Here is a 6164-nt window from a genome sequence, read left to right as displayed (position 1 = left end):
TTTCACTGCTCCTCCCCTCTCTATTTACAGAACATCATGTGTGTGTTGTTCACAGCCTGATGTCTTTATCTCTGTTGACTTGAACAGGACCAGTTTCTCTTTGGTTCATGTGTTGTCACTTTATCTTCACATTAAAATCATGTCAATCATTTTATTTTTTCAGACTAATAAACAATACATGAATAATGTTGAAACATTTGACTATTCAGGAGTGGACTGGGACAAAAAATCATTTTGGACCAGACCGTCCCACCACATTTGATAACACACATCTTTTGTATGGAGAACCATCTCAGTCAAAATGAAATAAATAAATAAAAACGGAAATAAATAAATAAAAACTGAAATAAATAAATATACCTCTGAAATAAATAAATATACCCCTGAAATAAATAAATAAAATTATTTTTTAATGACACTTTTATTTTTTTTAAAGACACTTTTGTTTATTTCAGGGCACTTTTATTTCCAAGCGCCACATTTATTTATTTCCAGAGACCTTTATTTTGTTAGGCCACATTTATTTATTTCCGGAGACTTTTAATTTGAAACGCCACATTTATTTCCGATCGCCACATTTATTTCCGAAGGCCACATTTATTTCCGATCGCCACATTTATTTCCAAAGGCCACATTTATTTCCGAAGGCCACATTTATTTCCGATCGCCACATTTATTTCCGAAGGCCACATTTATTTCCAGGCTCTTTTTATTTCCAATCCTTGTATGTAAATGAGGGGGCGTGGCTAACCATAGAGCCAGACCGAAGCAACAGAGGCTAACCTGTCGATTACGAACGCTAGCTGCTTCTCAAGGTAAACAGCTACAGTACCAGGTCGTGCTAACAGCATGGAGGACTTGAGCGGTCTCCGTGATGCCATGCTATCCCTCGCAGACCAGATTGACCAGCATGGCTTACCGGCAGACACAATCTTGGCACGTGTAGATGAATTCACAGAAATTCTCGGGCGGATAAGTACTTTAGAAGACATCGACACAGACGAGGAAATTTTGAGTTGTTTGAGACTCATTGAGCACCGCGTTCATGTTGAAGAACAAACAAGCTCGAGGACATATGTGGGACGCCCGCCTCTGGATATTCCAATGGACATACTCTCAACATATGTGCTGTCCAGTGGCGGCTGCTGGTCTTTCAAATAGGGGAAGCCCAGTTTTGTAAAATTGGCCAAATATTACATCATTAAATTTAACAGGGTTACTAATTAATTCTCCTTATATTGTATAGGCCTATGTTTATAGTTATTATTAGTTAATTACAGTGCATGAAAATGCACTCTACTGTTATCAGAAGTGTTCTTCGTATTATTATTATCATTCTTCTAACCAAAATTAATTTAATTAATTCAGCTTGAATCGTTTAACGTAGAAACTTCATTCAACTTTTAAGCTATCAACTTTTAAACTACAGTGGGTGCAGCTAGCTAGCTGGCTGGCTAGTTTACCCCCTACAATTGCAAATAAACGAACTTTTTAAAACTAAAATGAAAACAAGTAGCAAACTCAATAACGCTATATATTCACGATTTTATTTTGACAGATGGAAATAGTGCGATATATCGCAACAAATAATTAGCAGTAGCTTAGTATACCCTATGGTATTACTGTAACTTCACTCGCCAAATATCCGCACGGGACTGACCTAAAATCCTTCGATGCAGAAGTATAGGCTTAAAGCGCTGTCAATCACGACGAGTTCCAGCCACGTTAACAGTTCATCCAATCATCATACAGAAGCTCGGCGTCCTGGTACATCCCACTGCCCATAGAGAGCCGAAGTCCCGCCCCCTCTACTTCCGGGTTATGGGACCTATCTTTCGAAAAAATATGAACGGCAGTCTATGGCGAAAGATAAATTATTTTCTGGTCCCGATCGACTTGTGCCTTGGATTATACATATGTTGTTTTTCAGAATAAAAAATGATTTTATATGTCAAGAATGTCACAGTTTGTCGCAAGATAGTTAAGTAAAACGCTATGGAAAATACGTAATTAAACGAACTACAAGTCCCGCATGCTGGCGCGTACAGAACTGACCAAAACTCCCTTGGTGTAACTACAGCTCTCGACATGACCCGATTTATAATGATTGTCACCTCGTTTGATGCTTCTGCCTTCGTCCTGGAAGAAGACGGTAAAGCTCAACAAGGAGACAGCCATAGTTCTCTAGGGATCTCTAGAGAGATGTAGTTCACTAAGCGATCTCATACAAAACCTAATGTTGTTCAGCTTATTTACGTCAAATAATTTATCTCTTGACGTGAAAAATTATCTTTTAAATTCACACACATGTGAAATTCATGCCACAATTCGATCGGGACCAAAAAATAATTATTATCTCTCCATAGACTGCCGTTCATATTTTTTCGAAAGATAGGTCCCATAACCCGGAAGTAGGGGGGCGGGACTTCGCCTCTCTATTCACTCCCAGAGACGCCCGGCTTCCCTGGAAGTGACGATTTTGGAGCGTTTGTCCAATAAATATCGAGCTTTTTTGCCCTGAGATCGGCCCATTCTGAAGCCCCATTGAAAGTCCATTGAAGCCGAGCCTCAATGGGTTTTTAAACGGACCGTGATATGAGAAAAAAAATCACGATAGACGAACGGCTAAAACTTATTAACGATTGTGTTATTATAAGAAGTAGCCATGAAGTCGATCATGTTCTAGCACATTTTAGTTTGAGTAGTAACGTAAATTCGTAGTATTTGACGAAATTGCCAGTGATATTTTAGGGGAGGCTGAGCTTCCCCTGTAGTCTTAGAGCAATCGCCTCTGGTGCTGTCCGGTCTTTCAACCCGAGAGATCGCAGATGTATTTGGTGTATCATCCAGCACAATTCAGAGAAGATTGGCCGAAGACGGCGTAAGGTAAGTTACATAAACAAATGAAAAATCAATGAGACAGTTAGCGGCAGCTAGCTATGCATTGTTTAAATTATATATATGATATGATTTATCCCACCAGCACTGTGTGTGCATCTGAGTTCAGTCGCTTCAACTTTGTGTTAATATACAGTAAGATGTTGCGTTATTTTTCCCCCTGCAAGTTAGCTAACATATTTTCATTGTTTTCTAATATAGAATATCAGATCTGTACTCAACTATTAACAATGACGATTTGGATGCTTTGGTGATGGAGATTCAGCACTCCCATCCAAATGCTGGCTACAGAATGATGCAGGGACATGTACGATCCAGAGGCATACGCATTCAAAGTAAGAATTGACTGTTTTTTTGTTTGTTTTTTCTTCAAGAAGACCAATTTCAAATGATGTGTTTAACCAGTAGGCAATTTGATTGGGGAAGTTTGTCTAAATTGTGCTACTGTCTGCTTGCTTAAAAATGTAAGGAGTCACATGCTTCCTAGTCTTTACACCTAAACTAGTCAAAAAAACATACTCCATTCAATGAATTAAGTTTTCTTTGGTTATTATTTCTTAATGTATGTGTATGTCCTTTTTCAATCAGGGCATCGATTAAGGGCATCAATGCGACGGGTTGATCCAGAAGCAATCTTGATGCGAAGGTTAACCATCCAGACTGCAAGGCGTCGTCAGTACAATGTTCCAGCACCAAATAGTCTATGGCACATAGACGGTAATCACAAGCTGATCTGGTAACGTTTTTCCCTCTGGTTTTTATATTGTCTATTGTAGTCTAGAAGGCCAGTATGCTTACATAGATAAATCTACAGGAAACCAACTTCTTAGCACCTTGATTAATTAGATGTTGGAAAAAGGTTAATTAAATATACATTTTTCATTTGGCTGACAAAGCCCTTTGCCTGGTTGTAATTGTGACACAATAACAATATAGACTACAGTAAATCCACTGAATTTGCCTATGGATTGTTATGCAATTGAATGAATACTAACTTTATGATTATGACTGCACAATAAGGATAAGATAAGCAATGTTAGATTTTGCATGGCGGCATATTTGTATATCACAGCAGCTGCAATGCTTCTCAACATGTTGACATTGCGACCTATGAAAACTTTTGCACATGAGCACTCAGTACTCATTGGTCAGACCACATCTTTCTTCCAACTCTGCCTTCATTTTGATCTCAGCAAGACACCTGTAAAGTTTTCATGACTACATCTGGCATGATAGAGATCACACTGACAAAAACCAGACATCCGTAAACACCTGCCAAATCACTGAAAATCGCTTCAGTGGTAGTCCTCCCTATATTAGCTGTCTCCTGGACCACATTTTGATGAAACCATCTGACACTATTTGAGGTCTTAATTATCACACAAACAGCCACAACCGTACTCTAGCCCTGACTTAGCTTAATGAACAAGATGTGCCTCTTTCAGCTGTGATTTGGACATCAGACCCCAGTCAAATATTAATCCCATTATATTTTACACAGATGGAGGATTGTTGTCCATGGTGGGACAGATGGATTCTCCAGGCTCATTGTATACTTAAATAGTGCCACCAATAACAGAGCTACAACTGTTCTTGAAGCCTTCATGTCTGCAGTTGGCCAATATGGCGCACCATCGCGCGTAAGGTACGTATTGTCTTACACATGTGTTATAATGAGTGCACAATGAAGCTTTTTTGATTCCATTTTTAGAGCAGTTGTAACACAGAGATAGTTATGCTGGATAGTCATCTTCAGAAATGTAATTTCTTTTTACAGATCTGACAAGGGGGGTGAGAATGTTATGGTTGCTCATTTCATGGTCCAAACACAAGGGGAGAACAGGAGCTCTCACATTACCGGAAGGAGTGTTCATAACCAAAGGTATGGAGAAAAATGATTCCATTGAAGAGTGCACTTTCTGGACTGTTCAGATATAGACAGGAACAATTCCAAACACCAGCAATGTAAATGCACCGGCTATGTGCAGGCTCATGTTTTAGCTCATGTGCAGAACCGCAACCTGAAACGTTTACTTACAATTTTTGATTTCAACAATACATAGGTAAACATGAGGTTAATGCCCAATACAAATGCACTGAATGAATATATTTATTGCCATTTTGCAACTCACGTGGAGCTGAGTGTGCTGCTTTCTGGGCAGAGCCAGGCTCTGCTCCAGTTTGACTCTGTGTCCGTTGTGCCATTTGATTAAAGCAATAAGATATAATCTACTGTAGAAGAAAAGAAGAAGTTCATGTTTGGGTTCATGTTTGGGTAAATGTTAAAAGAATAGCTCATAATGGTTAAAATATTTTGATAGAAGAGGAGGCATTTATCATTAAAAAGATACAAATGTACATGGTTGAATATTGCATTTTATTTTGAAGAAATTCATGGGGATGAGGAAGTACTGTTTGAGGGAAAAAGTGTGATCCTGATCATTGATTGGTTCAGGTGTGATTGACAGGTTTGACAGGGAGTGAGTGAGTGAGTGTTTTTTGGGGGAACGATGATGTGACGAGGCACGGAGAAGACACATGGCCGCGAGTGGGTAACTCTGCAGCGAAAATAATTAAATGTGTAGTGTTTCAGTATCTGAGAGACTGTCTGCTCGACGCTCGGAACCTGGATATTGGACCTACTTTTTGTTCGCGCATAGCTTTAGAAGTTTCAGCTCGAAACTTTAGAGGAGCTGGACTGTTTTAGCTTAGCCAAGCTACTGAGCTAACGTCAGTTAAAGGTACAGTATGTAAGAAATGTATTTCAATTAATCATAAAATGGCCCTGATATGTCACTAGACATGAAGAAATCATGTTCATTTCAAATACTTATATCACTGACAACAGTGGTCCGGCCAGGATATAGTCATTTAAAAGTGAGAGTTGCAGCCCTCAACTGATGTTATTGTTGTCATGTTGTGTTTTGGTCTGAGGCGCCACCCTCCACCTATCTACCAATCACGAAGTCAGTAGAGTTTCGTCTTCCGGGTTGCCAGCTCTGCTCTAGTTACCGCAGCTGCAGCTACGAACGTGTCGGATAAAACATGTATAACGTTACTAAACCTAAAAGACCTCGTTATGAATCCGAACTACGTCTTGACAAATTCCGAAATAAAACAAGGATTTGTAGGAGATGCCTTTGAAAGATGGAGACGTCTGAAAACGGAGAAGAATTTGAAGACAGACGCCAACGTTGCTAATTTTCTCCTGGCTAACTTACTTGTACATAATGTAAATGGACATTTAAAATATTCACGACAGTCGA

This window comes from Chelon labrosus, assembly GCF_963514085.1.
Source record: "Chelon labrosus genome assembly, chromosome: 5".
Lineage (NCBI taxonomy): Eukaryota > Metazoa > Chordata > Actinopteri > Mugiliformes > Mugilidae > Chelon > Chelon labrosus.
The sequence above is the reverse complement of the archived record's forward strand: the minus strand, read 5'-3'. Positions refer to the sequence as shown.